Consider the following 26,922-nt stretch of genomic DNA (forward strand, 5'->3'; position numbering starts at 1 on the left):
AAATTTTATGGCCGCACCTGTGGCATATGGAAATTCCTAGGCCAGGGATTGAATCTGAGCCCCTGTGCTGGGTGGGGGATCAAACCCACATCTCCACAGCAACCTGAGCCGCTGCAGTTGTATTCTTAATCCACTGTGCCAAATAAACCTTCCCACAGAAAAGAAACTCATGGACTTGGAGAACAGACTTGTGGTTGCTGAGGGGGAGGGAGTGGGATGGACTGGGAATCTGGGGTTAATAGATGCAAACTATTGCCTTTGGAGTGGATGAGCCATGAGATCCAGCTGTATAGCACTGGGAACTATTATCTAGTCACTTATGGAGCAGGATGGAGGATAATGTGAGAAAATAATGTATATATGCATGTGTGACGGGGTCACTTTGCTGTACAGCAGAAAATTGACAGAACACTATAAACCAACTATAATGGAAAAAATAAAAATCATTTAAATCCAAAAAAATAAAATAATCTACTGTGCCATTGTGGGAAGTCCACCATAATTTATTTAACCAGACTCTCGACTGTTAGTATTTTTAAAATGACAAATGATGTTGCAGTGAATAACTTTGCATGTATGTTATTGTGCATAGAGCCAGGTATATCTATAGTATGTATTTCCAGAGGCGGTACTGCTGGGTCAGAGGGTCAGCGCGTCGACGTTTGTGGTAGATAGCATCAAACTGCCCTCTGTAGGGCGGGGTTGTGTTAATTTGTGCTCCCGCACCAGAGCGCCTGCTGCACCACAGCCTCGCCAACAGTGTGTTGTCAGACTTTTGCATTAGATCTGATAGGTGAGAAGTTAGTGTAATTTTGTTTTCTCTTTGTAACAAGTGAGGTTGAGCATCTTTGTATATATTAAGAGTGAAACATTTCTTTTCCTATAAACTGTCAGTTTTGTATCCGTTGCCCATTTTTCTGTTGGGTTTTTGGATGTCTTTATTGTCTATTTTTTTGGCCATGCCAAATTTCACACATGCAAAAGTTCGCAGGCCAAGGATTGAACCTATGCCATAGTGGTGACCCAAGCCGCAGCAGTGACAGTTCTGGTTCCTTCACTTGCTGAGCCACAGGGAACTCCTTGGTTTTCTAAAAAAGGTGATCTTTATACATAAGAGAGATTTGCACTTTGACTGTGATAATGAATTAACATAATTCTTTTCTTTCCAGTTTGTTATTTGTCTTGTAATTTTGCTCAGGGGTGTTTGTGTATGTATGTTTGTGCTTGTTCATTTTTGTTTTTGCCATAAAGGATTTTCATATTTTTATAGTTGATAAATTTGTAAATTTTCTTTTATAATTTTTTATAATTTTGAGCCACAGGTGTTAACCAGTTGCTATTCTTCAAGCTTTAAATAAGAGGGAAAATATTTATATTTTAACATTTGAGAATTGGGTTTAACAAAGACTTTCTGGAAGCAAGAGATGAACATTAGAATGTACTGTACAAGGAGCTGACGAAGGGTGGTTTTTAGAATTTAGCATACCTTGAATATATAATGTTAGGAATGTTTTGGTTTGCAAGTAACAGGAAACCTAACTCAGACAAGTTTAAACTTTAAACAGCATGATACTGATATTGAAAATTGCAGGAGTTCACATTGTGGTGCAGCAGAAATTAATCTGACTAGGAACCGTGAGTATGCTGATTCGATCCGTGGCCTTTCCCAGTGGGTTAAGTACGGATCTAGCATTGCCGTGAGCTGTGGTGTAGGTCGCAGACGTGGTTCGGATCTGGCATCGCTGTGGCTGTGGTATAGGCCGGCAGCTGTAGCTCCAGTTCAACCCCTAGCCCGGAAACCTCCATGTGCCACGAGTGCGGCCCTAAAAAGACAAAAGACGAAAAAAAAAAAAAGACAAAAAAAAGAAAATTCCGGAAGTAAGACAGGCTTCAGATGTGGATTGATTGGGGCATCACGTCCGTCTGGCTGAGATTCTCCGGGTTTTGCTTTCTACTGTGTATCAACCCGGCTTAGGTGGCAGAGTGGGAGTAGGGGCTCTAGGCTTCACGTTTCTGTACCACATGGAGCAGCATGAGAGCCAGTATCCAGGATGAGAATGAGTGGTTCTTGTAGTTCTCTGAAGAACAGGGAATGCTACTTGACAGAAGATCCAGCAAACCTCCTTCGACTTACTGCCCTAAGTTGGATTACCAGCTCATTCTAGTAGCCAAGGAAATATGCAGTGGTTGACTAGAGTCTTGACTAATCCAAACTTGTAGCAAGGGGATTGGGTTATCCGATAGCCGGATTCCTCTGGAACCTGTTCTGGACTGCAGTGTGAATAGATTCAGGAGAATTCATCTATAGATAGATACTGGGTGGGCAACCACAAGATGCAAACGACGCTGCAGGTCGTAACACTGGGTTAGGTACTGGGGACCCGACGCAGTGGACACAGCTCTTGCCTCAAGAGAAGCGCTGACAGTGAGATGAAGCAGTAAAGCAAGGCATGCAACACGCTGCAGTTGCACTTTGAGCCCAGAGTGGGCTGTGTTGTACTCCTCCTGCGTGTTGAGAAACCTCTTTCCCTTGCTTTTGCTGTTTGGCTGCTGTAAACGTCCCGCGACCTCTTCACAGCGGTGGGATTTTTTGACTCTGAATCTGAATCTCGAGGGCAGAAACAGATTGGATTCATCTGTATCATCAAAGCGCCTGTACATAGTAGGCACATTGTGTTCGATTTTGAATGAAGCACTGGTTGAAATTACAGTCTCCTAAAGACTTACTTGAGTAAATTCAGTAATCTCTCAAAATCCCTGTCACAAGACAAATCTGGTTAGTGTTCGTCACCAAAGCTCACAGAGGTAGGCCTGCCAGCCCCCGTTGCATTGGTTGAGAGACTTAGAAATTAGTCACAGCATGGAATCTTGTGCTGTTGAGAGTTCTTCTGGGCTAACCCAGGAGGCAGCTGTGTCTGGTGTCTCGATTGCCTGGAGCCAGCTGTGTTTGAAAGTGACATCTTCCTTATCCTGGTGTCTCGGAAAAAAGTACTCATGCTCTCCCTTCCAACTCCTTCTTACTTTCTATTTAATTCTAGGAATTGCACGACTCCTTATATTAACCCCCCCACCTGGATTTTGGAATAGGTGTACATGTAGCCAGCAATCTCTGCTAATTAAAAAGTGGTGGGTGTTATGCTCAGGGCTTTCCTTGGTGTGGCCGCCATTTGCAGTTCCCTGGGAGCTCAGAGAGTGGGGTGCAAGTTGGCCTGGAAAGTCTTGGCGGCCGTGACTGCTGTGCTGCAGGGTGAGCCCTGGACTAGGTGGAGGCCCCTTTGCCCCTCCTCCTGAGAGGAGCCTGGTACCTGCTGCACAGCCTTCCTTTCCAGCCATGCTCCCGGGTGGTGTCCTGTCCACTGCATGACCCATTGAGCACCTTAGCTCCTCAGTTTCTTGGCTTCCGTGTCCACCCCTGATGACTTTACAGAGTCCGCCTCTGGCACTCTCTCCCATAGTGACACTCTGGGTCTTGTCGTCAGCTGAAACGGCTTCAGCTCCAGAATTACTGATTCAGATAGAAACGGTTGTCCTTCCGCTCCAGTGTGACCTTGGCGCCAGGAGACACGTTACTCAGCGTCATGCTGCCAATTGCATTAGATATGTGCAGCCCACAACTCCTTGACTTCTCAGCAGGTTTGACACAGTTGACCATCTTCTCTTTATTGAAACCCCCTCGTGATGACACTTGAACCTCGGTCTTTCTGCTTTTCTGGCCTCATCTTTCTGACCACTTTCTATTTCACTTTTGTCCAGCTCGAGCTTCACCCCTCCTTCATATTTTAATTTTTTCTTCAACAGACAAGAGTTTGTCAATTAAAATTTTGTTTTGCAGAATCAGCTGTTTTTGTTTTTTGTTTTGTACTTTGTGTTATCTTTAGTTATCTTTACTTCTTTTATTCTCTTTAGATTGAGTCTGTTGTATTTCTTTTTTTTCTTTTTTTCTTTTTTTTTTTTTTTGTCTTTTTGCTCTTTCTTTGGGCCACTCCCACGGCATATGGAGGTTCCCAGGCTAGGGGTCGAATTGGAGCTGTAGCCGCCAGCCTACGCCAGAGCCACAGCAACGCGGGATCCGAGCCGCGTCTGCAACCTACACCACAGCTCATGGCAACGCCGGATCGTTAACCCACTGAGCAAGGGCAGGGACCGAACCCGCAACCTCATGGTTCCTAGTTGGGTTCGTTAACCACTGCGCCACGATGGGAACTCCTGTTGTATTTCTTTTTCAAGAAGAATGTAAGAGTGAGCCATAGTAAAGTGAAAGCAAGTTTATTTAGAGAGACACGCATTTCTTAGGCAGAGTGCAGTCCGTTTCAGAAGGCGAGAGCAGCCTACTCTGTTCTTTTTCTAGCTTTCTGAATTGGAAACATGGGTTTTCAGCCTTTTTTGCCCTTTAATGATGTGCTCAGGGCTGTAGGAGTCCCTCTTAAGTACTGCTGTAACAGTCCTCCACGTGTGGTAACATCATTGTCATTAAGATCTAGATACTTTGTTATTTCCACTTAAATTTCCTCTTTAACCCGGAATTTTTTTTTTCTTCCTGGCCACACCTGTGGCATGTGGACGTTCCCAGGCCAGGGATCAAACCTGAGCTGCTCTAGTGACGATGCTGGATCCTTGACCTGCCGCAAGAGAACTCCTAACCCTGAATTTCTAAACAGGCGTATTTTATTTTATTTTATTTTATTTTACTTTGTCTTTTTGTTGTTGTTGCTATTTCTTGGGCCATTCCCACGGCATATGGAGGTTCTCAGGCTAGGGGTTGAATCGGAGCTGTAGCCGCCAGCCTACGCTAGAGCCACAGCAACGCGGGATCCGAGCCACGTCTGCAACCCACACCACAGCTCATGGCAACGCCGGATCATTAACCCACTGAGCAAGGGCAGGGATTGAACCCGCAACCTCATGGTTCCTAGTCGGATTCGTTAACCACTGCGCGCGACGGGAACTCCAAAACAGGCGTATTTTAGTTCTGTTCATGGTGTTTAGTTTTGTTACTCATTGACTTATTCATACGGTATAGACATAGAATGTTTTCTTTATCAATTATTTGGAATGTGATGATTTTTTTTTTTTCTTTGTGATCTAGTTAAAATGTTCCATGTTTTTTGTTTGGTTGGTTGGTTTTTGTTTTTCAGGGCCGCACTTGTAGCATATGGAAGCTCCCAGGTGAAGGGTCAAATTGAAGCTACAGCTTCGATACACAAGCTACAGCAGTGCAGGATCTGAGCCAAGTCTCCGACTTACACCACAGCTCACAGCAACACTGGATATCTGAGCGAGGCCAGGGATTGAATCCACGTCCTCATGGATAGTAGTCGGATTTGTTTCTGCTGAGCTACAATGGGAACTTCTGTTCCGTGTATTTTTTTTTTTTTTTTTAATCTTTTCGTCTTTCTAGGGCCCCACCTCGCGGCACATGGAGGTTCCCAGGCTAGGGGTCAAATCTTGCTGCTGGCCTGCACCACAGCCACAGCAATGCGGGATCCGAGCCGTGTCTGCAACCTACACCACAGCTCATGGCAACGCCGGATCCTTAACCCGCTGATCGAGACCAGGGATCGAACCACAACCTCATGGTTCCTAGTTGGGTTCATTAATCCCTGAGCCATGACAGGAACTCCTCCTTGTATTTTTAAAAGAATGTCTATCCCCTGTGAGGCTCGGGGTGACAGATCTGTGTGTGTGTTTGATCAGGCTTTCGATGCCATTCACATTGTCCATATCTTTACCGTCTCATGACTGCTTTATTCATTGCTGCTGGGGTGTTAAGTATCTCGCTGTGATGTTCTGTTTTGAGAACTGGAAATTCTCTTTTGGGGATTGAAAAATCAGCTTATTTCTGTTGGTATTTGCACGGAATGTCTTTCTCCCGTATCTTCAACGTACGTTTTGGATGTTTTGGTCCTTTTCAGTGTCTTCTATTTCGTTGTTTTCCGTGACTCTTCTCTACCTCTCTTCCTCCTGCCGCCTGCTTTCATGCTGCCAGGAATTTTGATGATTTTATCTCCAGAGGAGATCTTGAAGGCATCTCCTTTTGCTTTCCAGGCCTTCACTCATCTCACCTGGGCACCACACAGCCTTCTGACTGGTCTTTTGCTGTGCTCTTCCGCTCCTCGCATTTATTCTCTAGACAGTAGCCAGAGTGATCTTTAAAAATGTGAATCTGATTCTCGCTCCAAGGCTGGCTGTTGTTCAGTGGTTCTTGCTGCTTTCCGAGTTCAGAGTGAAGTCATCACCACGCCTACAAGGCCCTTTAGGAGCTGGCGCTTGTTTTGCTTGTCATCCCCGCTCCCCTTCACCCTGTCTTTCTGACCCACTAACTTGCTTGTAATTCTTCTGACAAGCCTTCCCCTTCTTGCCACAGATTCTTCTTCATGTTCCCTTCTTTTGCACAGAATATACTTCCACTCTCTGCCCCTTCCCCTGGGTAAGTCCTACTCCTTCAAAGCCTAACTCATGTGGGGTTTTTTTTCCAAGCCACTTACTGGTGACGTCTCCTGTTATCTTCTACCAGGAGAGAACTTGGTAGAAGCACAGAACATGTCCTGGTAGAACCCCAGCACATGTCACAGTCATAAAAAAAGAATTTGAAATTTCATGTCTTTTTCCCCACCGCCTAGACTAGGTTGTGAACTCAGGAGGGGTGATTTTATCTCATTCATTCCTGAACCCTCTATGTCTAGCTCAGTGCCTTTGATGCATTATAGGCACTCAGTAAATGTTTGAATGAATGGATAAATGGGTAAGTGATTTTGTTCGTCGTTTTTGATGGTGGGTGGTAGATCTCAGAAAGCATATTGTTTATATGCAGTTAGTATTTGGTTAAGTACTCTGATCTTTCTCATTTATGTTTTGTGAGATAATATATGTAAAGAATAGGAAGCTGTTAACCCATTTTTCTCCAACTTACTCATCTCTTCCTCTCTTTGTCCATACTTACATCCTGCCTTAGCACTGGTAACAGGTAGAGGCATGAAAGAAAACTGAGAAATCCCTTCAGTAAAATGTTTTCTTTTTTTGTCAAATCCCTTTAAAAACTTTTTTTATTAAAGTGTAGCTGATTTACAATGTTGTGCCAGTTTCTGTACAGCAAAGTGATTCAGTCATACACACACACACACACACACACACCCTTTTAAAATATTATCTTCCGTTATGGTGTGTCCCAGGAGACTGGATAGAGTTCCCTGTGCTGTAGCATAGAACCTTATTGTTTATTCATTCTAAATATAATAGTTTGCATCTATTAAACCCAAACTCCCAGTCCATATCACTCCCTCCCCCTCCCTAAAATGTTTTCTTAGAAGGAAAATCTTCTAATCATTCAAATTACTACTAAGTTGGCCCTGTAGGAATTTTTCCTTCATTGGCAATAGTAAAAAGGAAAAATATTTCCCTCTTAAAGTTAAAAGTAAGGTGTGTTTATGGTAGAAAATTTCGGCAAATTCAAGAGAAAAAAATTTCCACATATCCCACAGCTGTTACTATTTTGGAGTTTTTCCTACCAGTTCTTTTCTGGTGCTCAGTTATATATTTTTAATTAAAAAAAATTTTTTTTTTGTCTTTTGTCTTTTTAGGCTGCACCCAAGGCATATGGAGGTTCCCAGGCTAGGGGTATAATCGGAGCTGTGGTTGCTGGCCTACGCCGCAGCCACAGCAGCACCAGCTGTGCCAGATCCGAGCCGCATCTGCGACCTGCAGCACAGCTCATGGCAATGCCAGATCCTTAACCTACTGAGTGAGGCCAGGGATCGAACTGCCAGTTCATGGTTCCTATTCTATTTAATCTTTTTTTTTTTTGTCTTTTGTCTTGTTGTTGTTGTTGCTATTTCTTGGGCCGCTCCCGCGGCATATGGAGGTTCCCAGGCTAGGGGTTGAATCGGAGCTGTAGCCACCGGCCTACGCTAGAGCCACAGCAACACGGGATCCGAGCCGCGTCTGCAACCTACACCACAGCTCACGGCAACGCCGGATCTTTAACCCACTGAGCAAGGGCAGGGACCGAACCCGCAACCTCATGGTTCCTAGTCGGATTCGTTAACCACTGCGCCACGACGGGAACTCCCATGGTTCCTATTCTGATTTGTTTCCACTGCCTCACGACGGGAACTCCGTCAGTTATATCTTTTAAGCTCAGTTTAGGCCCCTAGTACCTAGTAATGTACCGGAGCAGTGGAAGTGCTCATTAAGTAGGAATGGACCCAGGCGTGGGTCTCTTTGTTACGTAGATAAGCATTGCTTTTTGCTGATGCTGTTTATAACCCATTTTAGAGTTTGAGCTTTGTGTGAAGGTATGACTTTTTTCTCTCTCCCATTTTTGGCTGCGTCGTGGTGTATGGCGCTCCCAGGCCAGGGATTAGATCCGAGTGGAAGTGGAGACCGTTACCAAGGCACTCGGGATCCTTTAATCCATTGTGCTGGGCCGGGGATCGAACCTGCGTCCTGGCGCTGTGGAGATGTCTCTCGTCCTTTTGTGCCACAGTGGAAACTCGTGACTTTTTTTTAAGGAACCTATTAGATCCCCGTAAAAAAGCTGCTTGGGCTAAATACTTTGGAGTCACCGCTGACTTCTTTCTTTTTCTCAGTCCACTTCCAGTGCCTCAGTAGAGTCTCTTGGCTCTGCCTTAAATTATGTGCAGCACCTGATCACTCCCCTGCTCCACCTCCAGCTCCCTGGTTCAAGGCGGCCTCTCTCACTCGCTTTATTACGGTGGGCTCTCGGCTGCTCCCCTGCCTCTTAGAGTCTCTTCTCTGGATGGCGGCCAGGGTGATCTTTAAATAATATGGGTCAGGACACATTCTCCACTGTTTAAACATTTCTTATTCTTAGAATAAGACCTAAATTCCTTATTGTGATCTGGTCCCTCCCGCCTCAGCCACCCGGGGGATTTTCTCGCACTCTCTCTCCCTCCCACCGTCCCAGTCCTCAAAGAGGAGCGCGCTGCGTCCTCGGAGCCCTGGCGCCCTTGTGCGGCTTGTTCCTTCCGACTGGCATCCTTTCCCTCGGCGGCAGCCGCAGCGCTGGCGCCCTTGCTTCTTCCCATCTCTGACCAAAGGTGTTGCTGTCAAAGCGGCTTTCCGTGAGCCCCGTCCCACCTCGGGCCCACAGCTCCCCTTGGCTGAGTTTTCTTCATCCTCCCGTCCGCTCTCTGATGCTGATTTGATTTTTTCTGGCCGTGTCGCTCCTAAAGTCCACGAGAGGAGGGATTTATCCGTTTCCACTGCTGGGACGCAGTGCCTCACGCAGTGCTTGGTGCATGTAGAGCTCAGTAGATAGACTGTGAAAGGAATCTATTATCTCAGGTAACTTAGAAAATCCTCATTTAGAACATAGTATTATGACTTCTTCTTATAGGTGTGTTTTATTTTTTAAATAGGCAGTATATTCACATGGGTCAAAGTTCAGATGACCTGCCATGAAAAATCTCCCATAGTCTGTCCCCTAGTACCCCATCCATCCTTAGAAGTAACCAGTGTTGAGTTCCCGTGTGTGTTTCAGAGACAGCCTATGGTTCTGCACATAAAATCACATTTATTTTCCCTCTCTTAAAAAAAAATGGAAGTTTTAGCATCTGTGCTGTTTTGCACCTTGTTTCTGTTTTGTTTTATAAAATATGTTTTGGAGATTATTCTTTGTCATTGTGTAAAGAGCTCTTTATTCTGTTAGTAGCTTCACAGTGTCCTATTGTGTGGCTGTATCATCGTTCCTTCTTTGATGGACACTGAAATTGTTTCCAGTCTTTAGCTATCGCAAACTGTGCTGCAGGGAGTAACCTTGGACATAGATCATTTGGCCATGTTGCTGGTATGTCTGAGGAATAAATTCTTCTGAATGGAATTGCTGGATCAAAGGATATGTATATTTGTGATTTTGATAGGCACAGATTATCTCCCACAGGTCGTACCAATTTATGCTTCTGGCCCAGTGCGCTATTATTTGATCTTTGCCAATTTGACAGATGAAGAGTGGTATAAGCATCGTTTCATATATTCAAGAGCCATTTGTATTTTCTAAGGGGGTTGTCCATGTCCTGTACTCATTTTTCTACTAGGATTTGGTCTTTTTTTTTTCTTTTTCTTATTATTGTAGAGCTCTCTTTTATGCAAATTAGCCCCCCCCCTTTGGCATATGGAGGTTCCCAGGCTAGGGGTCCAATCAGGCCTACACCACAGCCATCGCAACGCCACATCTGGCTGCATCTGCGACCTACACGACAGCTCACAGCAACGCAGGATCCTTAACCCACTGAAGGAGACCAGGGATCAAACCCACAACCTCATGGTTCCTCGTCTGATTTGTTTCTGCTGAGCTGCGGCGGAAACTCCAGATCTTAATTTGTGATCTGAGTTGAAGACGGTGCCATTTGTCAGTTGCTTTCGGATTTTCGCTCAGGGTGTTTTCCCTGGGTAGAAATTTTATTTTTATAGACAAACTTACTACTCTTTTCTCATATGCTGTGGGCTTGGGGTCGTGCTTAGCTCTTCTAATTTCAGTCCTCATGGTTTCTTCTTGTTCTCCTGAGGTTGCCTTGTTTGTGTTTGGTGTCTCTCTGATACTGCCGAGACTTCCTCTGGAATGAGATGTGAGGTGGGGTTTCAGTCCTTCCTCCCTTTTTAAGAGCAGTCTTAGGAATTCTTGATTTCTTAGGTCTTTTTTGGAGAAAAACCTGTCAGCAGTTTTCTGCTGAACTCTGAGTGGTGCAGGCAGTGGATGGTGGTATCCTGTGTATTTTTTCAGTGTGAGCTGTAGTTATCCGACCGGTGTTGACCTAAAAGTAAGGAGTGAGGCACCGTCTGTTGGTGAGCACTTTTAGTTATTGAAGCATAGTTGAGATTTACATGGTTGTGGTGATTTCTGCTGTAGTGACCATTGTTTTGAAATAAATTTTGTAGAGTTTTCAGTTGGTAAATAAAGACTAAGATCAGTAATATAGGTGCAGTGGTAGCTAAGTACTATTCTGTAGTGCACTTAAGGAACATGTTTAGTGAGTGATGTAAAACCAAAGTGATAAAAGATTTTACCCTCTGACTTCAGTGAGTTGTGTTTGAGGTCTCTTAGCTCCCTCGGTGAACGGCTGATTGTGCCAAGTTAGTACGTGGGGCTTAACGGGCTTGATTCTCCCATCCGGTAGCCTCCCTTCACGGGCGCTCGCCTGGCGGAAGGAGGTCGGAAGGCCCTGCCTGCAGAGGGGAGGATGCTTTGGGATCACCCGCATCGGGCTCTACGAAGGGCTCTCACTGCTTCGGCGCCTCTCTTCCCGTTTCCCTGTTGGCGCATCTCTGCTTGTCGTTTCACCACGTGCTTAACCTTCTCAAGGATCGTCATGAGTCACTGTACGAACCCATCAGAAAATGCAAGCTGAGCCCGGAAGAAAGTTAGCCTAACAGCGGCCTCTTCCGAACCCGTCGGCTCTCGTGGGGAGGCTCTTCCACACAGACACTTAAGGGGCCAAGGCGGCGCCTCGCGGCCCTGCACGCTTGTTGTGTCTGTCTGTCTTGGTCTTTTCTCAGGTGCCACCCGGCACCTTTCTGCTCAGCCGTGCTGTCGTCTGTCTGACTTCTCACATTTCCAGGAACCGTCGGGTTCCTTTTCCTTCTCTCTCCCTTACAGCAGAGGGTCTCTTCCACGTGGTTCTCAGCAGCAGCAGCAGCTGCAGCACCTCAGACCCGGTGAAAATGCAGATCTCGCGGCCGCCCTCTCGAGCGTGGAGCCAGAAACTCCGAGGTGCGGCCCAGCCCTCTGTCTTACCAGCCAGTGGTGCTGAAGTTTGAGAACCACTGCCTTATGGGGTCTCATGGCCTCATGGTGAACACTCAGAGTGCTGGCCATTTAATTTGTGGATTATGTTAATAGCCATGGATCGAATGCCTACTTAGTGCTGGGCGCTCAACCAGGTGTCTTCACACAGGTTGTCTGATCCTTTCAGACACTTTGTGGAATAGGGAGTGGGGTGTCCCACCTTCTGTAGAGACTGAGGAAGGGGAGCCTCTGAGCAGTGAAGTAATTTGCCAGGGGCTCACGGCAGGTAAGTGGCCTCGGGAGAGTCCAGTGGGTTTCGCAGACTCCTGAGCCTGTGTGCTCTCTGCTGCACCACCCTGCCTTTCCTGTACGACCTTGTTCCCAAAGCGTTCATGTGAGTATGTGCCCGTCACGTGCTCATGTCACAAATGGTTGTAATACCCGTTTCTGGACTTATCCCCTCGTATTCTTAGCCCAGTCTACTAAGCAACAACCTTTCAGCACTTTTTTCTTTCTTTTCTTCTTGTTTTTCGGGCCGCACCCGGGGCATATGGAGGTTCCTAGGCTAGGGGTCAAATCAGAGCTGTAGCTGCCGGCCCACACCACAGCCACAGCAGATCCAAGCAGCGGCTGCGACCTACACCACAGCCACAACAACGCCGCTTCGCCGACCCACTGAACAAGGCCAGGAATCGAACCTGCATCCTCGTGGATACTAGTTGGATTCATTCCACTGTGCCGCAAAAGGAACTCTCTCTCTCTCTCTTTTTTTTTTAATATAGACACAAGCCATTTTATTTCCTTTTCTGAATAGTCATTTACTTAAGTATATCAGAGAATTGGGAGGTGAAAGAGACTTTGCGATCATAGCCCAACCTCTGCATTTTCACACGTGTCTAGTCATCACATTGTATGTGCTACTCAATATATTTGACCCAGAAATCAACGTGTACTTTTGGTGAGGTATACATTGGGATATGACATAGCTCTGGCCCTTGCACTTGTAGTATTCTTAAAACTTGAAAAAATTATGCTACATTGAATTTGGAAAAGTTTTTTTTTTTTGCCTATTTGCCATTTCTTGGGCTGCTCCCGCGGCATATGGAGGTTCCCAGGCTAGGGGTCAAATCAGAGCTGCAGCCACCGGCCCACGCCAGAGCCACAGAAATGCGGGATCCGAGCCGCATCTGCAACCTACACCACAACTTATGGCAATGCCGGATCCTTAACCCACTGAGCAAGGCCAGGGAGCAAACCTGCAACCTCATGGTTCCTAGTCGGATTTGTTAACCACTGAGCCGCAACGGGAACTCCGGAAAAGTTTTTAATTGATCAGAAAAAGTAATTTTGCTGGCTTTGCTTTAGTCCAGCTGTGTTATGAAAGTCAGCAAGTGCTAGCAGACTGAGCCCTGCTTTGAGCAGGGGGACAGCTGCCTCTGTGCAGCTCAGCAGTTAGGTGGTCGGCTCCTCTTACCAGGCCCTCCCTCCTCCTCGCCTTCTAACCTTCACCTCCCCCCCACGCATTTTTGGACAGGCAACTAAATCGGAAAATATATTCATTTTTCAAATTCCTACCGGAAGTTAAATGCTTGTTTCTAAGCTTACTCATCGTACTTCTTGGTTTGAGTGCATTTAACAAATGCAAATGGCTGTTATTTACTTAATAATGCTAATAGCACAATGCTAATAGCACTTTGTGTGGGTGCTATTCCAGTCACAGTACTTTAACTCCTTCGTCCTCAAACACTGTGTGTAGTAGGAACTGTTTTGGTATTTCCCTTTCCCCATTTTGTGGAAGGGGTCGTGTAGAAAGAGAAATAAGTTAATCCAAGCTCACAGGGCAGGAGTGGTGGAACCCACATCAAACCCAGGCATCTGAGCTTCACAGTCTGTGCCCCTGATGACTCCTCAGAGTGATTCTGTACAATGTGTCACTTTAGTTTTTTGAAATGGTACCCTATTCGGTGTTTTTGTTTTCCTGGGTTAGGGCCCGTGTAGATTGTTATGTGGGTTTGAATAGAGAAATAACTTAAGCCCCACCGCCTTTTTCCTTTTTTTTGGCTGCACCCTGAAGCATATGGAAGTTACTGGATCAGGGATCAAATCTGAGCTGCAGCTGCGACCTATGCCACAACTGCAGCAACATTAGATCCTTAACCCAATGCACCAGGCCAGGAATTGAACCCGTGCCACCGCAGAGACAATGCTGAATCCTTAAACCGCTGCACCACAGTGGGTACTCCTTAAGCTGTCTAAAAATGTCAAGTGATTGAGTCATTTGCTAGGGACTCAGGCGGAAGAGCTGTGATGAAGGCAGGTGGCTGTCTAGATTGGGACATCTCAGGTTTGAAAGCAGCCTCCTGGAGCCTTTCTCCGCCTTGACCTGCCCTGGGACAGACCCTGGCTGGGTCCCTGCTTTGCCATGCTCTTCCTCCTCTGGGTCCTTGAGTGTGCCATGGTTTCTTGCTGCCCAGCTGCACATACGTGACTTGAGGTCTGAAAACTTTGTGAGAACAGCACAAGTACTTGGACTGGCTGTGGACAACAAGATGTGGAGCTGCCATGATACTGTGTGTCCCTTCTAATTTAAAGACAGTTGTAGTGGCAGTAATCTAAGAGAGAGAAATGGAGGCAAAAGGGCAGCTTTCCATGGCACTCTAAAGACTGTCTTTCTGTATATGACCACTTACAAACTTCAAATGCTGCTTGCGGGACCTGCTGGTATTTGGAACCTCAGCCTTTGTCATAACCATACGTACCACCTAGCTGAGCTACTGGCCTGCATTTCTTAGCTTTCAGTGTCTATGCGGCTTAGCTTAAACTTGCTACCTATTGATGCTTCCTTCTTATATCTGCATACATCCCTACTGGCCAGAATTTTATTAGTGGGCATTTGGCTTGGCTGCAGAGGAAGGATTTTCTGGAAGGCAGTCAGGAGCTTTGGAGAGAGCTGTGGGAGTACGCGCTGGCCTTAGTTGCTGAGGACACAGCCAGATCCAGAACTTGGGGTTATCAAGAGGTGGGCAGCTTGTTCCTCCCCATGCAGTTCTCCTTCCTCCCTTCTCAGCCCGAAGAAGGCTGGCAGCAGTTGGCATTTGGCACCAACTAAATGTGTGTCATTTCATTTAGGCCAAGCTTGATGAGTTTTTCAGAGTCTTCTGTATTTCCTTACTCTGTTATAAAGTAATCTCAGGTTCTGACAACTAGTTGTTATTGTCTGATGTAAAAGCAAGAAGAGCACAGGTGAAAGGAAAAGAGACAGAAACGAGGCCTCTGGGTTAGGCTGCTTGACTGCTTTTCCTGGGTAGAGCGCACCTTGTCGGGAAGGAGTTAGAGCTCCAGGTTTAGTTGTATGAATTGATTTGTTATTTTAGACAGTTCGGTTTTAAGCTGCAGCATCTTGAGAGCAAATGTAACTTTTTATTTTATTTTTTTGGTCATTTCTTGGGCCACTCTCGTGGCATATGGAGGTTCCCAGGCTAGGGGTTGAATCGGAGCTGTAGCCGCCGGCCTACACCACAGCCACAGCAACTCGGGATCCAAGCCACGTCTGCAAACCCACACCACAGCTCATGGCAACGCCGATCCTTAACCCATTGAGCAAGGCCTGGGATCGAACCTGCAGCCTCATGGTTCCTAGTCAGATTCGTTAACCACTGAGCCACAACGGGAACTCCGCAAATGTGACTTTTTAAAAGCTCCAGATCTGTCTTCTGCTTCCATGAACATGAGACTTAGGTTACCTGTATTTGTATAAGACCATTGTATATAGAGAAAATCTGTTACAGAATTATTCATACTGAGAAAGGAGTTGCTTCTTCAGTCCACTTCTTTGTGAATAGCTTTATATTTAACTTTTTAAGCTGATAGTTGCAAGTTTTGAATTACGCATGTTTTATTATATGAGATAATGAATGATAAATGCTTAGAGTGAAGCAAATGTGTGATTGTTGCCAAGTGCTAACTTTTGGATTATGGTTGATCTCAGCCTTCGGCTGGGAACTGCTTGTTCAGCTAGTTGGCCTGCTAACCTACATTTAAAATACAGTCCTGTCCCCATTGAGACTACGGATACAATACTGTCCCTCTTGAGCCCAGTATTTTTATTTCAGGCCTCATGATTTTAAATGTTAAAATATTACTGAATGCCAAAGAACGAATTCCTCCGTGTAACCTTTTTAGCTACTTCTTCTGGATTGAGGGTAATTTAGGGCATGGAAGCGTGGGATTGATGATAAATTTGGAGTTCAGTTCTTGTGAGAATTTTAGATCTACATTTGAGGGAAAATTGGGAGGTAAACTTGGAACAGATGAAATGTCCCAGCTAGGACGCTGGGAAATGTTCTCTCTCTCTGCCACTGTAGCAAATTAGGAGACACGGTGCTTGCTTCCCACGCCGCAGTCCTGTTTGCAGAGTGAAACCAGAGAACCAGCCATGGCCTCCTTCTCTGTCCCCAAATGGCTGGCTTCTTTAAAGAATTTTCCTTCCTTTCTCATCTCATTGAGTGACATCACTAGTGCCACAGAAACATTAATAACAGACACCAGCAGCCCTGATTGGTGTGAAATCTAGGATTTGGCCAGTTCAGAATATGGTGTCGTGTGTGGTGGTGTGTGCGTCCTTCCTGCTCCTGCGTTCACGTGGTCTGGCCTGACTTTCCTTTCGTGGTGAACTTCACTGTTGGTCCACAAGGCATGTATTTTTCTGTGACCCTGTGCTAGGCCATGGTGTGCCTTTAAACTACCAGAATAATTTTCAAATAGTTTCAGTCTTTTTTTTTTTTTTTTTTTTGGCCTACATTTTCTTTTTCATTTAAGAAGTATGTAATTGGAGTTCCTGTTGTGGCCCAGCGGAAATGAACCTGACTAGCATCCATGAGGACGCAGGTTCAATCTCTGGTCCTGCTCAGTGGGTTAAGGATCCTGTGTCGCCGTGAGCTGTGGTGTTAGGTCGCAGACACGGCCCGGATCTTGTGTTGCTGTGGCTGTGGTGTAGGCCAGCAGCTGCTGCTCCTATTTGACCCCTAGCCTGGGAACCTCCATATGCTGCGGGTGTGGCCCTAAAAAGACAATAAGTAAATGAATAAATAGTATATAATTATTGAGGAAAAGTAGAAGATTGGGATAGGCAAGACATTGTCACTTAAATGTTAACCCCCATTTAATAACCACTTTTAATACTTTTGTGGCTCTCCCCTCTGATTGTTCTCTTATACCCATTTATCTGCATAAACCTGTTTCTTTTCCCAAGAACAAGATTTTCTCTTACGTAACCACCACGCATTTATCACAATCAAAAGTATCACATTGATCTCATCTGCAGTTCACATTAAAATGTCACCATTCACCTTGTTGTCCTTTAATGGCCGTTTCCCCCTGGTTAGGAGCCGTCCAGGCTCATACATTACAATTAGTTGCAGGCTCTTTAGTCTCATTCAGTCTGGACCTGTTCTTTAGTCTCTTCTTTCATGACCTTGGCATCTTAAAGAGTTCAGAGCAGTTGTTTTGCATCTCTCAGTTTGGATTTGTTTGATATTTTTGTGATTAGATTCCTAGCCTGCAGTTGAGGGGCTACCGCAGAGCCGTCTTGAGTGGCGGCAGGGGAAGCTGCTCTGCCCCAGGTCATGTGGGCGATGTTAGTTTAGCATCGATTAACATTGGGTTTGCTAAATTAATCCATGTAAAATTCCGCTTTCTCTTTGTAATCAGTACATAGTTTGAGGAGGGATGCTTTGAGACTACGTAGATATCTTGTTTCTCATCAGACCGTCATCTACTCTTTGTAGCATCCATGGATGATTTTCGGCTGAATCACTTATTACCGTATTACTCTGATGATTGTAAAATGGTGGTTTTCAAACTCCGTTAATTTTTCCTTCTATGTTTATTAGGTGTTAGTCTACTGCAGAGGAAAGCTGTCTTTCCCTCCTCATTTGTTGATATTAGTATGCACTCCGATTCTTATTTAGTCCATGACAATTCTATAGTATTGTTTTTATGTTTAAATTGTTTCGTGTTTGACCAGTGGTCGTCCCTCTGCTTTGCCCCCTGAGTCTTTTGGACCCAACTTCAGTAATCTTTGATAGCTTTCTTACTCAGAGGTATTAAAAAGTATTCTAGATTCGTCTTGTCCATTTCCTGCCCCATACCTGATAACAAGTATATAGGAGCCTTGATGACTTTAAGCAGCAAATGCTCTGGGCACTAGGGGTTCCTATTGCCATTGAGTCTTTGCTGTCATACCTTTTTACTGGACAGAGCTAGAAAAAAAGAAAAAAAAAATACCCCGCATGAGTCCACATTGATCTTTCCTAATCAGATTTAAGGTTAATGATTTTGCACTCATACCTCTTATGTGGAAAATTTGGATTCCTAATGACAGTCACATAAATTTCGCTTTATTTTAAGAGACATATTCAGAATAACAATACACTTACAACAATATGATTATGAATGTGTATGGATTCAACTTTCAGATTTCTTTGTAATCCTTTTTATCTTTAGAGTTGTTTTTATTGTTGCATTTTTCACTTAATGATACAGCGCGTAGCTTCCTTCTTTGCTGGTAAGTGTCTCTGTTTTACAAGGCGACATGACAGATTTATCCCTTTCATTTCTAGAACTCATAGAAGAGGTTAACTTTTGTGAGACACAAAGCTGCGTTGACTGTCTTTGTATATGTATTTGATCTAAAATTATTTTAAATTTTAAGGATAGCATCCAAACAGAAATGAATCAGCCCCAGGCCACCTAGGGGCCACGAGCTTTCCCAGCCACCTGGAGCACCCCCCCACGACTCCTTCCCGCTGCTCCTCAAAGCTAAACACTGCCCTCACTTCCGACTTCACAGATGCGGCTTTTCAATTTTCGAGTTTTATGTAAGTAGAATTATTTCGTGTATGCTATACTTCTTTTATATTTGGATTCTTTCACTCAAGCGTATTTTGTGAGATTTGTCAGGGTTTTTTCTCAGTGCGTGATTTCCGCAGGTGGTCGTCCGGGTACAGCCTGCTGTTTACCTGGCCTCCTGTGCGTGGACATTTGCGTTGGGCCCGCTTTGGGCTATTACACATAGTTTACACGCTGGAAAAATGTTTTGTACAGATGAATCCCTAGGAGCTGAGTTTGTGTTTAAAGGAGAGGAAGCCTTTGCTCTGAGTCGCCGGACCGCCGGGCACTGAGGTAGGGCGGTCAGGCCCTGCCCCGCACCCCCTGCCGACCCCCCCCCCGCCTCCCGCCCGCACCCGCACTGGCCCACGTGTCGAAGCTGGCTGCGCCTGCGTTCCTGCTGCTGTTCCAGTGCTCAGGTCTTTCCAGGTGCTACGAAGGTGTTTTCAATCTGGTGGGGAAGAAACAGCAAACACGTCTTCTTTTTTTTTTTGTCTTTTGTCTTTTTAGGGCCGTACCTTCGGCACATGGAGGTTCCCAGGGTAGGGGTCCAATCGGAGCCACAGCTGCCGGCCACAGCCACAGCCACAGCACTGTGGGGTCCGAGCCGCGTCTTCGACCTACACCACTGGTCACGGCAACGCCGGATCCTTAACCCCCTGAGTGAGGCCAGGGATCAAACCTGAAACCTCACAGTTCCTTGTTGGATTCATTTCTGCTGCACCACAGTGGGAACTCCCAAAAATGTCTTGAGTGGCTGTTTGTTTATTGTTTTAAAGTCTAGTCTGTATTTTATTTACAGATACAATATTGCAGACAGTGCAGTACAGATCATGAAGCTAACACAATAATTCTCTCACTCTCGCTCCATTTCCCCCACCATCACGTATAATACACAGGTGCGTGCACACAGACGTGCACGTGTAACGCTGACCGCTAGAGCTCCTCGTGCGGGAGCTCCACAGGCTGTCATCATCTCACTGCTCGCAACCCTCTGTTAACTCCCGTTGGAGAGTGGGGAAGCTCTCGCTGTGTGGGGTGGGATTTGTTGGAGAGCGTGAACAAATCTCAAGCAAGGAACTTATTGATGTTATTTATAGTAAGAGTTTATTCATTTTTGGAAAGCAGACTCACCCAATTCACCTTTTTCATATTTGAGTGGCTGTTTTTGAGGTGGCCTGTAAGACAGTTATGTCCTAAAAAATTTCGGATTAGTTGGGCGTATAAAACATACATGACAAATGACTAATAGCTCCAAGTGTCAAATGAGTATTTCCAGTGACATAATAAAATTTTAGATGGGAGTTTCTACTGTGGTGCAGCGGGATCAGTGGTGTCTTTGCAGCGCCAGGACACAGGTTCGATCCCTGGCCCTGCACAGTGGGTTGAAGGATCTGGTATTGCCACAGCTTTGTCGTAGGTCGCACCTGTAGCTTGGATCTGATCCCCAGCCTGGAGACGCCGTATGCTGCGAGGAGGCCAAAAATAAAACAAAAACAAAACAAAGCAAAAATAAAATTTTAAATGAAGGGGAGAGAGTGTGTGTGTGTGTGTATGTGTATTTATTATTATTCTTGGCTGTACTTGTGGCCCTCGCCACAGCAGTGATAAGGCCAGATCTTTAACCTGCCTTGGCGTGAGGGAACTCCTCGTGGTAGTGTTTAGAGCGGGCCAGCTCTCTGTTACTGTCATTGACTTTAGGCTGCTTTCTTCACCTCACTTGAGGCCTGGCTCCATCAGAGACTAACTGTTTGAATTACAGAGACCAAATCCAATAGTTTGGCCGTCTGTTTTTGTGGCTGATCTCCTTTTACTGTAAGATAAGTTTACTGTACTCCCCACCCCTCCCTCTTTTAGGGGGTACTTAAAAAATATCTGTTTTCTAAGAGTTTGAAGTGAATATCTTTTGCAGAAATGAAAGCATCTTGCCTCTTCCTGAGATGGTGAAGATGGCTCTCTTATTTCCCCTTTGAAAACCCAGTGAGGTACCGGCCCCAGAATACTGTCATTTGATGTAAAATTGCTGGTACAGACCAGTGTCATTTTTTGCAGTTTCTTGTGTTACAGATTCAGGAGTTCATTGTGCCAAGGTTCTAAGCTCTGTGAAACCTGGGCCGATAGGTCTGCAGCCCTGAGGCCTCAGTGTCGGTGCAGGATGAGGAAGCGAGCGTCAGGGCGTTGCAGGGCCTCTGCGCAACTGCAGGGTTCGGGCAGTTCGCATGTAGAGTGGGGGCTCCTCTGCTGAGTCCTGCCTTTGTTCCTCAGCAACTTGAATTGGAAAACTGAAAAATTATCCGTGTGCTGTGCCAAGCATAATAAGCTCACGGATTATATAAATGTCAGGAAAACAATAGCATAGTAGTTAAGCAGCATATAGAACTGCTCACTGCTTTGAAATGGTCCTTAATTTACCAGCGTTGTCACAACACTTTGTCTGTCTGTCTGTCTGTCCGTCTGTCTTTTTAGGGCCGCACCCACAGCATATGGAAGTTCCCAGGCTAGAGGTCAAGCTGGAGCTACAGCTGCCGGCCTACACCACAGCAACGCAGGATCCGAGCCATATCTGCAACCTACACCACAGCTCACAGCAACACCAGATCCTTAACCCACTGAGTGAGGCCAGGGATCGAACCTGTGTCCTCATGGATGCTAGTCAGATTTGTTTCCACTGAGCCACGACGGGAACTCCACAACACTTTTAAAAGGTCATAGAATGCCTCCCCACCCCTACCTCTTTTAGTGGGAACTTAAAAAAATATCTATTTTCTAAGAATTTGAAGTATCTTTTGCAGAAATGAAAGCATCTTGCCTCTTCCTGAGATGGTGATAGTCCCTTGGAAATAGAAATGCATATTTCTATGCATATTTAACAGAAGTATTTAATAAAAGTAGGCCATTTGAATATGTCAGCATTTTAATGTGATGAGATCTGGTGTTAGAATGTGTGCAAATTGATTTTTATCTAATGTTTATTCATAGTTTTTCTTTAATGAAGAAATCAGTGTATCATTAGTCTAAATGAAGCACCATGACAACCATTTGTAGCATCTCACGCATTGTGAGAGGAGACTTAACCCGAATGCGCGTGCAACATGAGAAAACGCGGAGAGGGCGAAGATGCTGGAGCTGAGCAGCTTGTTCAGTTCAGTTTAAAAAACCACTCTGGGCGAAGAGGAGAGTTGGCGTAGGGAAGTTTTTAAGTGACGGGCTGCTTTGGGGAAAAAGAGCATGTGATAACAACAGAAGCTGATCATTCCAGCAGGTACTTGACGGACAGTGCTGGGCCGGGGCGGAGGGGAGACGCTTCTCGTAATCTCAGCCCTGCTTCTTCTGGGCTGCCGTTCCCTTCCCGCCCAAAGCAGATCTGCAAAGCAGGAGCCTTCCCTGGCTCCTCTGAGAAGTCTCTCCACAGATGGTTGCTGTGACAATTTCACTGGATGCATCGTGTACATTTTGTGACTCTGCATCGCTCCCCGTTTTGGAATGACTTGAAGGTGGCACCCCTGGCATCTTACATCTCCTTATCTGCCTGTATTCTGATGGTGGCTGGCATCGTCCTTCCCTTCTCACCCTACTTCTCGTGGCCTCGCTGCTGTTGTGCACACGAGAGGAGTTCAGGGATGCGAGTGGCGGGCGCTCGTTCTGGGGTCAGGACCTTCAGAAGCGAGCTCGCAGGCTTGTGTTTAGAAAAGGGCGTGGGTCTGGTGTGCCGGTGCAAGTGCAGGCGTGTGCCACTGTGTCTGACAAGGAAGGAGGAGTGGAACCTAAGAAAGGGAAGGTACTGTCCTGATCTGGAAAATTATGTTGGAAGGAAAACATGCCCCAAACTTGGCTTCTGTTTTCTTCCAGGAAATTTAGGGTAGAAAGCAATATCCCTGTTTTTCCTTGCTTCTATTTCTTTGAAAGTATTAGTGAATGATGAGAATTTGTAAAGCTTCTACAATAAGCAGCAAGTCCTTATGTTTTCCAAAGGAGAAATCTGAGTGTCAAAGAAGAGAGCTGCTTTCTAAAGTGCCTTTTCAGTGTCAGTTGTTATGCTTGGAATTATTACTCTGTTTTAATAAGACAGCCCTGCAGGGCAAAGGCATTGAGAAGGTAGGTCTGGAATCTGGGCCAGAATGAGCAAGATTGGAATATTTGATTCCCACTTCAGCGAGCGTAGGATCATGGAGTCACACAGTGATAGAATTTTAACTAGGTGCTACCTCAGATGTTGTCTTGTCAACTTGCTGTGGTAGCAGTGAGATGCAGTAGGCCGAGCTCAGGGGCCGGGAATTTGGAAGCCTGGACCCCAGTACTTGCTGCTGCTTTTTTAGGGCTGCACCCTTGGCGTATGGAGGTTCCCAGGCTAGGGGTCAAATCAGCTGCCAGCCTACACCACAGCCACAGCCACACCAGATCTGAGCCACATCTGCAACCCACACCACGGCTCACAGTGACACCTGGATCCTTAACCCTCTGAACAAGGCCAGGGATAGGACCCGTGTCCTCATGTCCTCGTGGACACTAGTCGGGTTTTTTTTTTTTTTTTTTTTAATTTTAATTTTTCCCATCATAGCTGGTTTACACTGTTCTGTCAGTTTTGTACTGTACAGCAAGGGGACCGGTCACATACACATTCTTTTTTCTCACATTATCGTGCTCCATCAACTGGTCGGGTGTTTTTTACCACCGAGCAAGGGGAACTCCACCCCTTGCTGCTTCTTGACATCAGTTCTCTTTCTCTGTTTATAAGATATAGGAGCAGCCGGAGTTCTTACAGGCACAAAGTAACGGGGCCGTGAGGGTCAGGAGAACTGATGCTCGAGGGTGCTTTGTAAGCTGTCGGCTCATTGGTGTTTGCTAATGGGGTTGTTTTCTCTCACGGATGGGCACCCAAGCAGGCATTATTGTTAGGATTTTGGTCAGCAAAAGGGTTACATGTTTGCTTTATAAACGCCTGGCTCTGGCTTCTTGTGGTTCCCATCACTTCACTTGTTCTCTTCCCTCCGTTTTCAGAATTGTTTCATTTCTGCCGTAGCTACTTGATGATGCCTTCTATGTGCCAGGTCCTTTAGTAGGTGTTAGAGCGAGAGTGGTGTATGAGGGAGAAGCATTCCTGTCCTTTTTGAAACTGTGCAGTCGATTGACATTTTGTTTCCCCTGCCGAGATAGTTTATCCCAAACCTAACTGACTTCTTCTGCTTCTATTTTTTTTTTAACTTTACATATAGTATCCCTTTATTTTTGACCATGCCCACAGCACGTGGAAGTTTCTGGGCCAGGGATCCAACCCATGCCACAGCAGGGACCTGAGCTGCTGCAGTGACAGTGCTGGATCCTTAACTCCATGAGCCACAAGGGATCTCCCTGACTTCTTTTTTTTTTTTTTTAGGGCGACACTACAGCATATGGAAGTTCCCCGGCTAGGGGTTGAATCGGAGCTGCAGCTGCCAGCCTATGCCACAGCAACGCCAGATCTGAGCCATGTCTGTGACTTACACTACAGCTCATGGCAACGCCAGATCCTTAACCCACTGAGCGAGGCCAGGGATCAAACCCTTGTCCTCATGCTTACTAATCAGGTTCATTACTGCTGAGCCACAGCAGGAACTCCCCTGACTGACTTCTTAATATCCCTGATAATCTTTTTTTTTTTTTTTAATGTGTTAGACTCTTTAAATACTGTTAATGCCAATTATGCAGATATTTTGAATGTAATTCTCAGACTGAAGAAACTGAGAAAGGTGGATTGTGTGGGTGTCTCCCAAGGTTAGTCAGGTTTTGTTTCTCCTTCAGGGGCAGGCGGGTTGGTTTGTGGACTGGGCATCACTGCAGTGCCTTGCAGCTGACTGTTCCCTGCATGTTAAACTCTTCACCTGTACATGAAGTATGGCGGCGAAGATGTTTGCGAATTGCTGTTGAGTGTTTTTGTCATCAGAGCCAGGTACTTTTCCACCGCATAGAGGAAGACTTGCATTTGATCCAACACACTGAGCTTTGTTCACTAAACATGTGGCTCTGAGGGTCCGAGTCTCCCTTCATTCACTGCCGTGACTGGGAAGGCGTTGGCCCAGGTTCCCCAGGGTGTGACCAGCTAGGGACCCACCCTGGACGAATCCCCCACAGGGGCCAGAAACCCTGAGCCTGACGAGCTGCCAAGTCTCCCGGGAAGAACTGGGGAGAAGGCCTTTACGGACGTTTATTTTGGATCCCAGATCTTTTTTTTTTTTTTTTTTTTTGTCTTTTTTGGCATTTCTTGGGCCGCTCCCACGGCATATGGAGGTTCCCAGGCTAGGGGTCGAATCAGAGCTGCGGCCACCGGCCTACACCACAGCCACAGCAACGCAGGATCCGAGCTTCGTCTGCGATCTACACCACAGCTCATGGCAACGCCGGATCCTTAACCCACTGAGCAAGGCCAGGGATCGAACCCGCAACCTCATGGTTCCTAGTCGGATTCGTTAACCACTGAGCCACGTCGGGAACTTCTGGATCCCAGATCTTAAGGGCGCCCTCGTTGTCCCACGTCTTCCTAAGCAGGTGATCCTTCGTGACCCTGGGAAGTGATCCCCTGTTCCCGTTTGCCTCCTGTTCTGCTGTCTGAGATGTGGTCACAGGGAATGGCAGTCGAGAGCCCGACCGCAGCTCTCTCTGGATTTTCAAACAGCGTCATGGGCTTCGGCGCGCCCGCCGCTGCAAGGCCCAGCTCTGTGACGAATCCGTTCAGGCCAGTGGTCCGGGGACTCCCTGTTACAGCTCAGGAGGGCAGCCCTTCGGCTGGCCCTGCGCGGGGGAGAGGGGGAGAGAACGCCTCCCCGAGGTGAGGTCCGGGGCAGGGGCCCTCTGTGCTGGGGCGAGAGGTTCCGTGCCAGCAGGGAGGGCGGCAGCCCCGGTGGGAGAAGGACCGGAAGGAGAGGCCTCAAGGTGGGAGGAAGCGCCCTTGAGGGGGCAGGGGCGGGAGGCCCCTTAGAGCCGGGCCTGGATGCCCAGCCCAGGAGGTCAGCCGCCTCGGGCTGTGGGTGGGAAAGGCCCCGAGTGTTGGTGTCGGTGCCCCTGGCAGGTGTGGGGTGGACTGGCCGTGTGTAGAGTGGGCGGAAGGAGCTTGGTGCCAGGCCTCGGCTGGGAGGGGCCTGGAGGAGGCCCGGCTGCGGGAGGGCTCTGAGCTGTCCTGGGGGTCCCCTGGGGGCGACTGAGGCAACAGGCAGGAGGCTTAACGCTGGAGCGGGCTTAGGAGGGAAGATTTCTGGTGTAAACGGGGTGAGCGCCTGGTCTGGGTGGGTATCTGGCAGTTTTGGGTACACCAGTAAAAGGACTCTTTTCTGGTAAGTTCTCTAAGAGACTGGCTCTCTCTGAGCTGATTCCCTGAAGGGGAGGGAGAATGAAACTTGGGGAAATGAAGGCCCCCTCTCTGACTTCGTGCCTCCTGTGCACCATCGCCCAGCATGCATCTCTTCCTGAGGTGACTCTCCGTATCACGTCGGTGCTCCTGGGCACTCGGGAGGGTTGGGTAGCAGGTGTCTGTGAAGAGGGCTCCGCGCAGACCAGCCACTCCTTCTCCAGCCTCCCGTGAGGACTGTGGTGCCAGGAGGCCCACGCAGCTGAGGGAGCCCTCTCCCCACTGGTTCCGGCCCCTCCTCCACACTCTTGTTGGCTCAGCAGCATCCCTGGGGCCGGGCAGGGACCCGGGTGAAGGTGTGAGCTGGAACAGCTGCTGCTTCTGCAGTCCTTTGCGGCCTGGGAAGCTAAATGCTCGCTAGTGCTGGGCTAAACCCGCCCTGCTGATGTCATGTTTTGACAGTATTGGCCATGAAGAGAATTCCACGGATTTTAAGGATCAAAAGTCCAAGGAAAAAAGAAACATGACGTTTTAAAGTTGGTGCTTATTGAGTGAGGATTTTGGTTAACTAGCTCTGTCTCTGTAGTAGGGATTTTTAAACCATCACTTAAATTTTTTCTGTTAAATTGAGAATGAGAAGCTGACAAATTATTTGTCATCAGTAACTCCTTATGCAGAAACTAATGAGCATAATGATGAAATTTAATCTTACCTTTGAAACAGTTGCAGTTTCATTCAGTTAACAGATATTGAGCATTTATGACCAACTGGATACTCTCTTGGGGCTGAATAACCAAATATGATCTAATTCTTAAAATTGGTAAGACTTTTAAATAAACTGGTTCTGCTATAAATACATGTTTAGGAATTTAGATAGTTGGCAGTAAGGTTGCAGATGCACTAAAACCAAAACGGAGTATCTGTAACTAATCTCTGCAGGATTTACCAAAAAGCTGAAAAAGAAAAACTATAACTT

General features: G+C 46.5%; 1 protein-coding gene and 1 long non-coding RNA gene across 12 annotated transcripts in view; both read left to right on the forward strand.

Annotated features, from left to right (window-relative positions):
• WDR20 (WD repeat domain 20) overlaps window positions 1-26,922 on the forward strand; it is a 66,947-nt gene that overhangs the window by 13,136 nt on the left and 26,889 nt on the right. Inside the window, exon 1 of one of the 11 annotated variants that reach the window (XM_084970225.1) lies at window positions 18,458-18,618. The exons of the other annotated variants lie outside the window; for them this stretch is intronic. The gene's annotated coding sequence lies outside the window, so the exon portion shown is untranslated. Of the gene's footprint in view, window positions 1-18,457; window positions 18,619-26,922 lie in introns of those variants that run through there. 11 annotated transcript variants of the gene reach the window in all.
• On the forward strand, window positions 23,093-26,913 carry LOC146402097 (uncharacterized). The gene is made up of 2 exons (XR_014811431.1): window positions 23,093-24,024; window positions 24,893-26,913. It is a non-coding gene; the product is annotated as an uncharacterized LOC146402097 (long non-coding RNA).

The sequence above is a fragment of the Sus scrofa genome, chromosome 7, assembly GCF_054392235.1.
Source record: "Sus scrofa isolate SSC_HxYL_T2T_F1_AM1 chromosome 7, Sscrofa_HxYL_maternal_Yorkshire_Landrace_v2.0, whole genome shotgun sequence".
Classification (NCBI taxonomy): Eukaryota; Metazoa; Chordata; class Mammalia; order Artiodactyla; family Suidae; genus Sus; species Sus scrofa.